This window comes from Leuciscus leuciscus, assembly GCF_965113295.1.
Source record: "Leuciscus leuciscus genome assembly, chromosome: 22".
NCBI lineage: Eukaryota > Metazoa > Chordata > Actinopteri > Cypriniformes > Leuciscidae > Leuciscus > Leuciscus leuciscus.
This window is the reverse complement of record NC_138746.1, coordinates 15594940-15608965: the sequence shown is the minus strand read 5'-3', so window position 1 is coordinate 15608965 and position 14026 is coordinate 15594940. Positions and strand designations below refer to the sequence as shown.

Genomic DNA, 14026 nt, shown 5'->3' with positions numbered 1-14026 from the left:
CTTCATGCCATGAACATACAACACAAGCATGAATGGATCAGTCAGCGTGTTTAGATGAGGCCTATTGAATGATGCAGAGCCCTTCTGTTCACATTGCCCAAGCAACTGTGATATCCCAGCAGTCATTGTGCCTTTTCCTGGAATTCTAGCTTACTTGCTGAATACTACGCATTATTTACTGTATACTGTATTTTTTTGTTTAAAATAGAAAGTAAACATTTCTTTAGATATTTACTATTGACAATTGACAGTATAGCGCAGAACAATTTAGAATGCTTGTTACCTTTTCATTTAATTTAGTGCAACCCCAGACAGACACACAAACCTTGATTTTCTACAAACCTTGATTTGCTATTTGCTATTCGGTGGTATGGGGAGGGAACATTCTAGAGAGAATTTGATTGGATAAAAAATAAATGCTGTTCTTTTGAACTTTCTATTCATCAAAGAATCCAGAAAATGGTATGATGGTTTCCACAAAAATATTAGCAGCACAACTGTTTTCATCATTGATAATAATTGGAAATGTTTCTTGAGCAGCAAATCAGCATATTAGAATGATTTCTGAAGGATCATGTGACACTGAAGACTGGAGTAATGATGCTTAAAATTCAGCTTTGCATCACAGGAATAAATTACATTTTAATTACAAGGAAAATAGTTCCTTTCGATTGTAATAATATTTTACAATATTACTGTTTTTACTGTATTTCATTGCTCAAATAAAGGCCATCTTGGTGAGCATAAGAGACTTATTTAAAAAAATTGAATCAACCCCAAACATTTGAACGGAATGAGTATAGCCTGTTTGTGGTTTATTTCCCAATTTTTCAATTTTGAATGTGTATATTTGCTCAAAGTATGTGTCAGATTAATATCCGACTGACATATTAATACTTTCAAAGTTAACAGACTTCAACCCACAAAATTGTGGTTTCATGGGGTCTTAAAGGAGCAATGTTCATTTAATCCTGCTGACCGCAATGATAAGAGTATAAGCAGCTGTTTACCTCACCTCTTCCAGAAACTCTATCATCAGCTCTCTCTCTCTCTCTCTAGTGATATCATGTTGAAAATTTGACCTTGAGTCGAGTCTATCTTCTGAGCTCCACTGAACAGCTAGATAAACATGTTTTGCCAACATCTCTTTCAGAAATTATAGTAACTGTTTTCCTCCCTGGTATTTTATTGTGAAATTATATTCTCAACTAAAGACAAGTACTTTATTAATACCATGATCATGAATATGCATTCATGCTTCAGGCTATCAGGGTTTATTTGTCATGCCTACTGGTTTATAAGCCTGTCCAGTCCATTACGACTGAGGTTGCAGGGTTGGTAGTGTCATATATCTATAGTGCAGATGGGTTTTTACATAAGTCTAGGGACTGTACGTTCCACACTATTTTAAATGTTGTCCAGCTGACAAACACGAGTGACTTCTCCTTTTAGAGTGTTTTTCTTTCTGTCAGCTTCACTGAAACTGAACTTCTGAACCCTAGACCTACTGTAAATGAAAGTCTTGTGATAGATCGAACTGTTTGTGTTCTCACTTTGATTCCCCATTGGGATGAGGGTAACTTGAAACCCCAGATGTTCTTTGAGGGAAACTTATGTTTTCTGTAAAGAGGAAGTGCTGATAGGACTCATTGCAGTGCGTGTAATGAAACGGCCAGTTATGTCAACTCAATTCTTCACTGTTAGCAGCCGTGTGGCTTCAGATGACCTTCCTTCAGCCATGAAATGACAAAGAGCGTTCATGCCTTTGTCCAGGATATTATCCAGCCATTACACAGCTGTTCCCATGCAAGCTTAATACACAGAGTGTGTAAAAATGAGTCACAATTTGCCAGTAAGCTTACTTACATCTTGGTTAATTCCCTGTTTACACCAAGGTTTGTGCAATGACCACTGCCAATACACTACAGTTCAAACGTTTGGGTCGGTAAGATACTTTTAATGTTGCACTCTAAAAAATGCTGGGTTGTTTCAATCCATGTTTGGGTCACATATGGACAAACCTAACCGTTGTTTATTTATAAAATGTTACACCCAGTGGTTGAAAGAAGTGTCTTCATGCTCACAAAGGCTACATTTACATTTTACATTTACATTTATTCATTTAGCTGACGCTTTTATACAAAGCGACTTACAATTGCTATATATATGTCAGAGGTCGCACGCCTCTGGAGCAACTAGGGGTTAAGTGTCTTGCTCAGGGACACATTGGTGTCTCACAGTGGATTCGAACCCGGGTCTCTCACACCAAAGGCATGTGTCTTATCCATTGCGCCACCACCACCCCCTTTATTTGATCAAAAATATATTTTATTACATTTTAAAATAACTTTTCTATTTGAATATATTTTAAAATGTAATTTACTGTGATGGCAAAGCTTAATTTTCAGTAGTCATCACTCCAGTCTTTAGTGTCACATAATCCTTCAGAAATCATTCTAATAATTTGGTGCTTAAGTTACATTTCTTATTATTTTCAAAGTTGAAAACACTTCATATGAAAACTTGCTGCTTATTATTTATTTGGAAACTGATAATTGTTTTTCTTTGAAGAACAGCATTTATTTGAAATATAAATCTTTTGTAATTTTATACTGTAAATGTTTTTACTGTCGCACAAATTGATGCACCTTTACTGAATGAAATGATTCATTTTTTTCACACACAAAAACCCCCACCAAAACAAATCTCACTGACCCCAAACTTTTCAACGGTAATATATTGAAATTTTAATGTATATATTATTTCTGTTTGTTTGCAGATTTGGAGTTCCCTATTTTTAAAGTTGGACCCTATTTCATTTAATAGCAATTCTAGCATTAAAGCATGTTTTCCCATCTTTAATGCAATTTTTAAACTTAAACTGTGTATTTCAGAAAAGAATAAGGTAAATAAGATTTGTGTTATGAACATTTTGACAAGGTCAGATGAGCTGGGTAGTTCCACATTACTGTACAATATGCATTACATTGAAATGTTTTTATTTTATTTAACTTTACACAGTTGCTGCTTTTGCCACAGTTGCTAATGTGTAGTGCTGAGAGCAAATTATCTCTGAACACACTGACATGTTTCAGTTCCTTGTGTGGTTGAGAGTGTTAACATCCCCTGAAACTAAGTATTATTATACATGCAAAAACTAAATACGGGGTTTCGACTGACTGTCGTAATGTTGTGTTAATGAGGAAACATTTAGCTGAGGAGTGAGGACGACTGATCAAAAAGGCCACAACAATAACAAAAAAGTCAAACAGTCAGCTCTTTATTAAACAAGGAACAACAGTCACAATAGATTCCTCCTGATGTGTGTTCATTGCTGACAATGTTGTTTTTACTTTACATATAACACATACCAAATAGCTTGCTTCAACTTCCCATTGCTGTGCCACCATGGGGCGAGATTATTGTTTGAAACATTTGAAAGGAACTTGCTGTAAATTCAATAGCTCTATTGCAGATAGATGGAAAAAAGATCTGGCATCATAAGGATCTCAGTGTATTCAGTTCAAAGAGCATGACAGGAAGGGAAAAAGTAAAACTAATAATGAATGATGTCCTTGTTGTCATACTTCACTTGTTTTGACTCCTCCAGTTGACAGGAAGAGCTTGATCAGAGGGTGTCAGTTGGTTTTAACATTTCCTACTGTTTTTACTCGCTCAGATTGACTAGAGCAGGAAAATGCGCTGTGGGGTGAATGAGTTCAAAAATGTCACTGAACTCTTTTCACTTTGTACTTGGCATAATTTCCAACATAGCCATCAAAAGTGATTTCCATGGATACTTGGAAAGATACTGTGAAAATTCTAAAAATGTTAGCAAAAATATTTTAATTTTTAAAAATATATTAGCGCTGTCAATCATTTAAAAAAGCTAACTTTAGAAAAAAAAAATATTAATCAATTATTATTAATACTTTTGTATGTAAAACTAATAATTCTGATGTTCATGCTAAATTATACGTTTAATGTTAGTAAAATAAATACATCTCTGGTTTGGTGTCGTTGAATTACAGGCACGTAAGAAAAGCAAAGGATGTAAAAAAAGAAGAATATGCCTATAAGTTTTGTAGCGGATCATTTTAACATTTTTCAAAAAAGTGGCTAGTGAACAGAAGCATTTATGTCTACGATCTTTCCAAGCAAGGCATTTGCATTAGGGATTTTCTGGAGTTAGTCTGCCACCTAGTGGCCCTATATGAGAAATGCTTAAGTTATGACATCAAGCAAAAGTGGATAAAGGTCATTGCAGTAGAAGAGAATGGAAACCAAAACATGGTTAGGCGTTTACACAGATACCATTGAGAGCACTGGATGTTGTGCATATCTTCGTGGAGTTGGAGTTGAGTTTAGCTTTCATGAGAGCAGTCTTAACATTTTTGTCAAAGGAAGCAAGAGGAGAGACGCCCATCGGAAGGGTGCCTCTCTCTGTTCCTTCATGGGTATAAATAGTCACTTCCTCTCAGGCAATTCCATCGGCAGCTCTGTCTGGGTGGAGGCACTTGCAGTCGGACAGAGGGGTCAGAAAGCTTCAAAGAGACCTAAAGTTCAGCCTCAACATCTTAATGACAGGCTACTCACCCTCAGAGCCCTTACAATGCTCACAATGGAGTTCACTTCCTGTGTGCGTTACAAAGCTCCCATATCCACCTCAAAATCTATCCACAAAGTCCAGGAAGTACATACTTTACATAAAGTATGCACTATGCACACAATGTAAATACGTTTATCAGGGCCGTTCACCTTTCACAACTGAATTGAGGATGCGAAAATGTTGCCTGGAAAGTTTAAAAATAATTATTTAAATGCATATATATATATATATATATATATATATATATATAGATAGATAGATAGATAGATAGATAGATAGATAGATAGATGAGTGCTCATTTTCAATTTCAGGTCTACTGCGATTAAAAAAAGAGAACATTTGAACAACTTTCTGAACAAGCTTTTCCCCTCCACAGTGGAGCCGTATAGTGAGCTGTGGCGTTCCTGAGCCAGAGAGCGCAAACATCCCACTCCCGGCCACGGGCTGGGCTCCAGCTGAGAGTGTAGGATGTTTACACTCCCTGAAGCTCAGGCTGTGGTGGAGAGATCTGGCCATGACTTCATAGCAAAGAATTCTTGACCCAAGCATACCTGAATATCACGTTTCGATCAACACGTTATTTACTTGCAAACTTATTATTTCTTTTAGTTGAACTTTTAGGGCTGCCAAAGTTAATGTGTTAAATATCTCAGCTCAGCCTGGTGTTATTGCTCATAATGTATCAAAAACTAAAATTTGTGGCCATATTTAAATTTTTGTATTTTAGTTTTTTCCAGTTATTTTAATTTCAGTTACTTTGGTTTACTTCACTTTTCTTGCATGTTAATTGCTAATAAATAAAAAAGTCTGCTAAATTAACAAATGTAAATGTTTTAGTTCTCATTAACGATAAAGCTGTGCAAGTACAACATTTTAGAACCGTCCATGAGTTAAATTCATAGAATATCCGAGGAAATGAGATCATTGCCAATGAATGAGGAGCGGTGGATGAGAGTATGTCACTGCCGTGTCTTTCAGGAATCTGTACATACCAGTCATTAGTCTTTGAGATAATCTAACCGCTCTATTAATAGAGACACATTCCTCACGCTACAGCCTACTGGTTCTCTTAGGGGAGAGTTTGTTTGTGCGAGTAAATAGAATGTGAGGGGTCCGGAGTCGATGTCCTAAGGGACAGAGTAGAGGCGGAGACACTGGACGCTCCCACGGACCAGCGTCATCTGAGGAGCCTTTGCATCGCTCCTGGCCCCGGTCCAGGATCCCTAGCCCACCCTCCCGAAAGCAGCAACCCCTCCTCCCTCCTGAGGATGTGGCCGCTCCCAGCCCCTCTGAACTGGCCTGAATGGGAGCTTTTCACATTCTTCAGTCCCCTTTTCTCTTATTGGACAAGAAGGCTCTCTTTCTGCCCCCTCTCTCTATGTCTTCACTGAATCTTCTGGGAAAAGTCATCAGACTTGGTGCCAGCCTATGGGCATAAAGAGGGGTGGAGGACAAGAAACACACAGAGAAAGAGTGATTGAGTTTACCAGGAAGGGGAACAAGAGGGGACAGAGCGATTAAACTGGTGGGGCTGGAAAAAGACAAGAATGATTTTATAAAAGGCTTAGTGAATGCAGGCATACAAAACTGCAACATAGATGCTATTGTAATAGGTAAATGTACGGTGTTCTTCCATTTTGTTTTTTATTCACAAAATATTTACACTCTAGTATTCTAGTTAGTGACTGTTGCCATCTGGAATGCATTAGACATGATTTGGAAGCAAAACTTAATGACGTTCTGCCACTTTATCAATGGTAGCCTACTCTTAACAGAAACTTTGCATCATTTTTGAGAAATTGTTAAAATATTTTAAACTAAGAATGACTACAATTTTAATTTGCCAATCTCTGTGATCTTTCCCAGCACATTAATGGCACATTTAAATACAAAATACCAATTTACAGCTTATTCAACAATTCAGCACAGATTATCATTACCCCATTTTTACTGAAGAACTAGGTACTTCGTATAATATTCAATTATAGACACTGTTAGACACTATAAAGGAGTGTTTCAACTCCGGTCCTGGTGCCCCACCGCTCTGCACATTTTGTATCTCTTTTATTTAACACACCTGATTCAGATCATCAGCTTTTTAGGAGATCAGATAAGAGATCAGAGTCAGATAAGAGAGACATATAAAATGTGCAGAGCGGTGGGGCACCAGGAACTAGAGTTGAGAACCACTGATATAAAGAAACAATAAAAGGAAGATCAAAATGTCATTTGATAATAGCATAAAGCTTTATTTATTTATTTTTCAATTCTTGTACTTTACTGTATCACATTAAAGATGTCCCTGAGGACTGTCTCACCCCTAGGACAGGGTGTCTGCAGGTTCAACCTAAGAGAGCTGTCCAGAGTGCTGAAACTGGGTGCTCATTAAATCTGTCATTTTGATTAAGTGATAACCAACCAAAACAAGAAACCCTTGTTAACATCATGAGGAAAATGTCATAGACCAGTGAAATCAAGTCTTTAACCCTGCTCCTGGGGACCCACTTGCTGTATCCTAATTCAGCGGCTGCATCCTTCGAAGGATGCAGACTTCAAAGGCCACAACTTCGAAGTCCACAAAGGTCAAACCGAGCGATGTTAAATGGGACGGTCTAGCCTACGGGGGATTTGTTTTGTCGCTTAGCAACTGTGACAGTTGCCATTGATACTGAGCTTCTTTGCTGGGGGTTTTTCTGAAAACAAAACAGGGTTCACAACTTGTCTAAGTATGCACCCTGGTCTATTTATGTACATAATAAAGATGATAAACTATATTAAATCGCATCTTAGTAAATGTTAACGTTTTCATTTTTGCATTTGTATCGTTAGATATTCGAGTAAGTTGAAACTCAATTCTTGCATTTAAAAGTATAATACAGCAATTTTTCTCATCCTGTTGTCACCGGCGCATTGAATTCTGGGGTAGGCTAGGCCGCGAAGGATCCAACTGTTGTATTCTTCATTGCCCGGAAAACGAAGGACGTATTTCAAGGACGCATTTGAAAAAACCTTCGAATTTGGACAGCTTTCGTGTTGCCGCTGTGATGCAATCGGCCTTCGAATGCGGCCTTCAAAGGATGCAGCCTCTGAACTGGGACGCAGCTACTGTCCTGCAGAGTTCAGCTCCAACCTTGTTCAAACACACCTGATCCAGCTAATCAAGGTCATGTGCTTTAAATATATTACATGCAAGACTGTTAAAGCAGGTTGGAAATAAACTTTGCAGGACAGTGGGTCTCCAGAAGCAGGGTTTAAGACCTAGGCCACATGTGTCAAACTCCGCTCTTGAAGGGCCACTGTCCTGCAGAGTGTACAGTAGCTCCAAAACACCTGCCTGGAAGTTTATAGTAATCCTAAAGACCTTGACTAGCTGGTTCAGGTGTCTTTAATTGGAGTTTGAGCTAAACTCTGCTGAACAGTTTGACACCCTGATCTAAGTCATAGACTTCAGACATACATTTTTGTATAGCAACTGACTGAATTGTAAGGTGATGTAAGTAAGTCACCTTACATTTGATCAAATCAACTACTAATGGTGAGAGTTTGGGAGGCGGGACTATTTGTTTGTCCAACCAATTGCAGATGGAGGAAGTGTTCAGGAAACTTGTTTGTCAACATCCATTATTTTTTCAATTCTCTTTGCTGATGCAGAAATTACACATTTCACTTTTAAAGGTATATTTTCGGTAAAACTGTAAACATCCACGACTATAGACAACAAATGCTCTCAACAGAAAGTTTATAAACTGTTATTTAACCTAATGTTTTATTTCATAAAACATATTTTTCAGCATACAGAGCTTATTGACAACCAATAACACAACCATAACAGTGTTTTTTTTTTTACCAGCTCATTGGAAAAACTTGCCTCTAACTTTCTGCAAAACTCCAGAATATACAAAACATACAAATTACTGTAGATTCCAGCCGAAATGAAGACTATAATCAATAATCAAGGCAATAATCACCAAGAACTTTTGTTCCTTTTCACATGTATTACGATTAAAGGAGCAGATTATAGATTGAAAGACTTATAGACTTATTTTTGCACTGTTTCTTGCACAATACTACAGGTATGTTACGACCTCAAAACACTCCAACTTTTGATGTTTGCATCACATAGGCTAAGCAGCTCCAAATGTATGACTTTTCTGATGTAGTAGCCTAAACTTAATAAAATGGCATGATTGCTTCAGCAAATCCATTTTTATCTAATTTGCTTTTAGCATCTAAAACGTCACCACAGGCATGTATGAGCCTGGGCTGTTTTTTACATTTACAGTGTTAACAGAACAGTACATTTACTCATTACATTACATCATAAATATAGGACTTAACTTGAATAATGTATCTGTAGTGATATTATTGTTTAAGATAAGCATTTAGTCTGAATATAAGAAATGGTCAAACAAATAGCAAAATCCTACAAATTTTTAAAAGTATCTTTTATATTTTAGACAGTGTTAATGTTGTTTCAGTGAATGGACTTTGTAGGCTTGAAAGTTTTCACTTTGCTGACCCAAAGCTGTTCTTCAGGATCACATTTCTGTGCTTTTCATTGCACGCCCTGTGGGACCCTTCATGCAGGAGGTGGGAAAGCGAGAGTCCTGTGCTCTCTGTATCTGTGTTACAGGCCTTTGAAACTCTGAGAAGGAGTGACCCAGAGCAGGGGCAGCTCAGCTAATCTAGGTCTTAGCGCTCCACAGGTGTTGGGGCTGAATGTGTTTTACATGATTGAATGTGTTAATCTGACACAAATGGCAACCCTTGGCTTCTGATGTTGACATTCGGACTCTGGAGACAGAGTTCGCTCTCACCAGAGCCCGTGAAGCAGACCCTCGACCTGATTCGCTCTCAAACCGCTGTTTGCTCTTTACATGCCAAAGAGGGATCCATTTCAGCCTGTCTCAGTTCACACAGATACGCTGTTGCAGCTGCTGTAGATCGAAAGTAACATGGCTGAAACAGTCAACTTTTGTAGTTCATTGTTTTGTGTACACGGTAAACACAGGAAGATGTGTACTGTCAGAAGTGGCATAGGTTGTGTTCACACTTGTAGTTCGGTTCGCTTGGTTCGTTTGGTCCGGACCAAAAAAAACCAAAAACATTTAGTCCTTGTGCGCTTAGCGTTCACATTGACATTTTTAACACCGAACCTAAAGGGATACGTTCACAACCTGATATGTTCACAGACTATATTTTGAGAAGGAATTTACCAAACATCCAAAACAATGCTGTGTGCTGGGCTAAATGCGCTTGTTGTGTGTGTAGCCTAACGGTATTTTGACCAACTGAGAACTTGTGAAGAGCTTATAAAATGTGCAAAGGAGTCAAAACAGCGGAAGGAATCCCTTTGTCACATAAACAAATGAAAATCTGCTGCGAGGAGATGCAGTTCTGATGGCTGTACCGAACTGTGATGGGCAACATCACAACTATGATGAGAAAAAACAGGTATGCGTGAGCATTCTGCCCTTTTTAGGGTCTCATCTTCCGTATTTGGTTCGTTTACATGTCTTTGACCCGTGCTGCATTCATATTTCAATCGAACCGCAACAGAGTTTGTTTGGAAGCGGACCGAGACCCATCTTTTCAGCGGTCTAATGATTGTAGGTCTAGGCTACTTGTTTGGCACTATTTTCTCAGTACTTTCCAGTTTTGTGTACAATGTGCATCAGACGGCCAGTGAATGGACTTTGGGTGGCTCTTCAGAGAGTGGGACTAGAAGTAATTGGACCACCTCAACAATCTGAACATTAAAATCAGAAGCTTTGTTCCATGTTCTCCTGATGCAGGTTTCCGGGTGAGAGTAACAGCAGTTGGCTGCTGCAAACATCCGACTGAAAGCTCCATCTTAAGCACCAGCTTCCAGTCAAGGATGTTTACAGTAGCCCGTACTGCCAGCTGTTTTTTGCCCATGCAGTCGATACCTAAACCTGACACTGACTGTAACACTAAAACACTGAATCAGAGGAAATGAGACAAAAAACTAAAAACTTTGATTTACTTCATGAGACTGCGGACTTCAGAGGCCTTTCAGCACTCCTACCTCTGTGTCCATGGAGAGACAGTCATTCCGGCAAGGTTTGGCCCACCTTGTGACACTATGAGGGCTGGTAACCATGACAGAAGAGAAATGTCATATTTACATTGAAAACACTGGAAACTCGGCGGCTGCCGTTTGTTTTGCCAAGACTCTCCCACAAAGAACCAATCTGATGAAGCTTCACATGCAACATATCCCTGCTGACTGCAAACATCTCCTAAACACAAACACCAGAGCAGCTTCCTGCCAACCCCCTCCAATCACAAAGAGTCCATCTCTGTTTACTCTTTAAACGAAGCTGTTAGGACCCCTGTGTTGTGAGGGCTGAGATGGCAGATTTCCTCAAGACCATCTCAACTCCCTTCAGCACTAGACTCAAGCCTGCAGCTCTGAGAGAAGTGCCTATTACACATGGAACGCCAACTTAAAATCAATAAATAAGCATAATTTTCTGTCATCCATTGTACTTTCCCGTCAATGTTTCCACTCAACTGGCCTCTAAAACTGGAAATGTGTTTAAGTTAGAAAAGCTACGTGTCTATTTTGACAAAGTGACAATGGGAATTTGAAATGTGTCTCATCTCTCTTTCATGCATCTTCTTTTCTCTGGAAGAAATCGATTTCTGCTTAAAGCCCTCATGTATATGCATTCAGAAACTGATTTTCAGGTAGGGAAATGTTTTGTTTAGGAGTCTGGATATTCATTGATTTACTAAATGTGTTGCATCATTCATTGACATATTGTCAAATTATTCAACTCTTTACAAAATAGCTATGCTTAAGTGACGTTAAGAAAAAGATCGGCTACATCATGATGCACTGGGACACATTATCAGTGATGTATCCTAGGGTCATTGGGTGTTTTGGGTCTTTCAGCATCAGTCACCCTCACCCAGCTGACCCAGCCGGAGTTGATCAGACCCCGGCCTGTGTCCCAGGAGCATTAAAATAAAAAATAATATTAAAATAATAATAATAATGCATTATTTTTTACTCTTTATATTTTAATAAAATAATTATTTTTTTATCATGTAGCTATCTTTGTTAGAAATAAAACAACAATTAAAAAAAAAACATAGCTGTCATTGAACATAAACATAATTAGTATTGTATCAGTTGTAGAAGCATTTTTACAAGTGGTCTCAGTGTTTTAGACTTCACTGTTAAGGCTTACATTTTACTCTCTAGCTTGTGTCTTAGGTGTATTATCTGTCTGATAAACAATTCTGGCTGAATGGAGTAAGACCAGACTATATAAAAACCTTCTGTTTTTGGAGCATTACATGAATTACATGCCCTGCCTACAAAAGCTATAATATGCATACAGATTTGTGTGTATGTAAATTCAATTTGTAACATGCATCCCCATGACATCCTATCCACACAGCAGCAGTCAGTAGCATGTGCTGTAAGATACATAACAGGTTGCTAATGAGACGTAGCTCAAAGTGTGTGTGTGCGCGCTTAAAAGTGTGTTGAGACTGTGTGCAGGGTCTGATCTGCAGTGCACTAGAGTTGCATGAATCACGATTTTTTTTATTTTTTTTTTAGATTGTGAAAAGATTCAGATTCAGATTTTTCAGATTGAGATTGTGATTCTCACACGATTCTGAACAGACACCAAACAAAACATGTAATTTACCAGAGGTTATGACAAAATGTTAATTGCTGCAGTCTATTTAAAATGTTTAACTCGCACGCCCAATGAATTGAACGAATTATAAAAAATAAAAAAAACTGTTCGAATGAATGATTCAATGACTCACTCGTTTCATTACTGGATTTAATCAGTGGCTGCATCCGAAATCCCATACTTCCCTATAGTAGGTGAAAAACAGTATGTCACAAAAGGAGTATGTCCGAATTCACAGTACTCATAAAAGAGTAGGCAAAAAGTACCCCGATGAAGAGTCTGAAGGGAAGATTCTGAAGTGTGCATACATATGACACTACTTTACTATCCTATGAGGCCACTGGAGAGGATTCGAGAATGGCAGTGATGTGAAGCAACTGATGCTGTAGGTCACTTGATAAGGGCAACATGGTGAATGTAGTGTTAGGTTCAGGGGATTTAGTTTGTACAATATAAAAATCATTATGTCCATTTCCCCATAAAACATGGATAACCAACATGTGTGGTGTGTGTGTATACAGTATTCATTCATTCACACACACACACTCTCTCTCTCTCTCTCTCTCTCTCTCTCTCTCTCTCTCTCTCTCTCTCTCTCTCTCTCTCACACACACATTATGTCCATTTCCCCATATAGTATGAATGTCCAGATTACATTCATACTATATAGAATGCACTTTTTTAGCGAAGTAATTACTTATTCAAAATAAGCACCAACTCAAGAGTGTGTGTGATTTCGGACGCAGCCAGCATTTTTTAATGAATCTCTTGAATGAATGATTCAATGACAAATACTTTTTTATCAGTCACTTGTCGCCACCTTGTGGTGGCAATCACCTTACATTGGTAATCGATACAATAGTTATTTAAAGAATAAGTTACTTTCAAAAGGTGATTTGCTCTATTTTGATTGCAACCATAGACAGCAGTGTTTATATCTGAACTATAAACTTTTATCACATTACTTCTATGATAATTTGAATATTTGTAGCACAGAAATAATGATACTGTGTAGTTGAAAAGACTTTGTGAAGCTGTTTTATACCTATACATGATAACTGCTTTCTCTGGGTCAGCAACAGCACCAACGCAGATTTGAATGTTGCGGTTTGATTTTGTCAAAGGTTTAATAGACACAGGAGAATCGTCGTCATTTAGGAATAAGATCATGTGGGTGTTTGAATCGAGATTGCGATCTTTTAACGATTAATCGTGCAGCTCTACAGTGCACTGACTCTGGTGAAACTCCCAGGGTCCCATATCCCTCCCAGCGTTCAGGTCACGGCGGGAACAAAGCAAACTTTATCAGACCACAGCAATCCCACATTCCGCAGATTCTTAGCACTTGGCAACCGCATAGCATGTAGTAAGACAGAGACGTAGGGAGAGGGAATTGGGGGAAGGGGTGGAGAGCAAGGAAAGAGAGCGAGACTAAATGAAAAAAGGAAGGGATCTGGCTGACACGGCCTCCACCCAAACAAGGCCTCTGATCACATCAATAATTGGCTATGGTTTTGTTCACCCTGGTTTTAGTTACCATTAGCTTTGATCTATTTTTTTGATGGTGCACAAGCAGCAGTCTTAGTTTATTTGATGCTCGCAGAAAGATAAAAAGTCCCCTAAGTTGTCAAATATTTGGAACATATTAAAATGATAAAAAAAAAATCCATGTCATGACCCCTTTAAATAGTCAAAATATATGTATATTTTTAATAAACTATGAAAATTGTAGGGCTGC

At 38.3% G+C, this 14026-nt stretch overlaps 2 long non-coding RNA genes across 2 annotated transcripts; one reads left to right on the top strand and one right to left on the bottom strand.

The window, feature by feature from the left end:
• Positions 1 to 3264: 3264 nt before the first annotated feature.
• Positions 3265 to 10014, bottom strand: LOC309486515. Its single transcript, XR_014201577.1, has 2 exons — positions 9887 to 10014; positions 3265 to 9843 (listed from the first exon to the last, which is right to left on the bottom strand). It is a non-coding gene; the product is annotated as an uncharacterized lncRNA (long non-coding RNA).
• Positions 6507 to 13810, top strand: LOC309486513. Its single transcript, XR_014201575.1, has 3 exons — positions 6507 to 6634; positions 6780 to 12705; positions 12926 to 13810. It is a non-coding gene; the product is annotated as an uncharacterized lncRNA (long non-coding RNA).
• Positions 13811 to 14026: the final 216 nt, after the last annotated feature.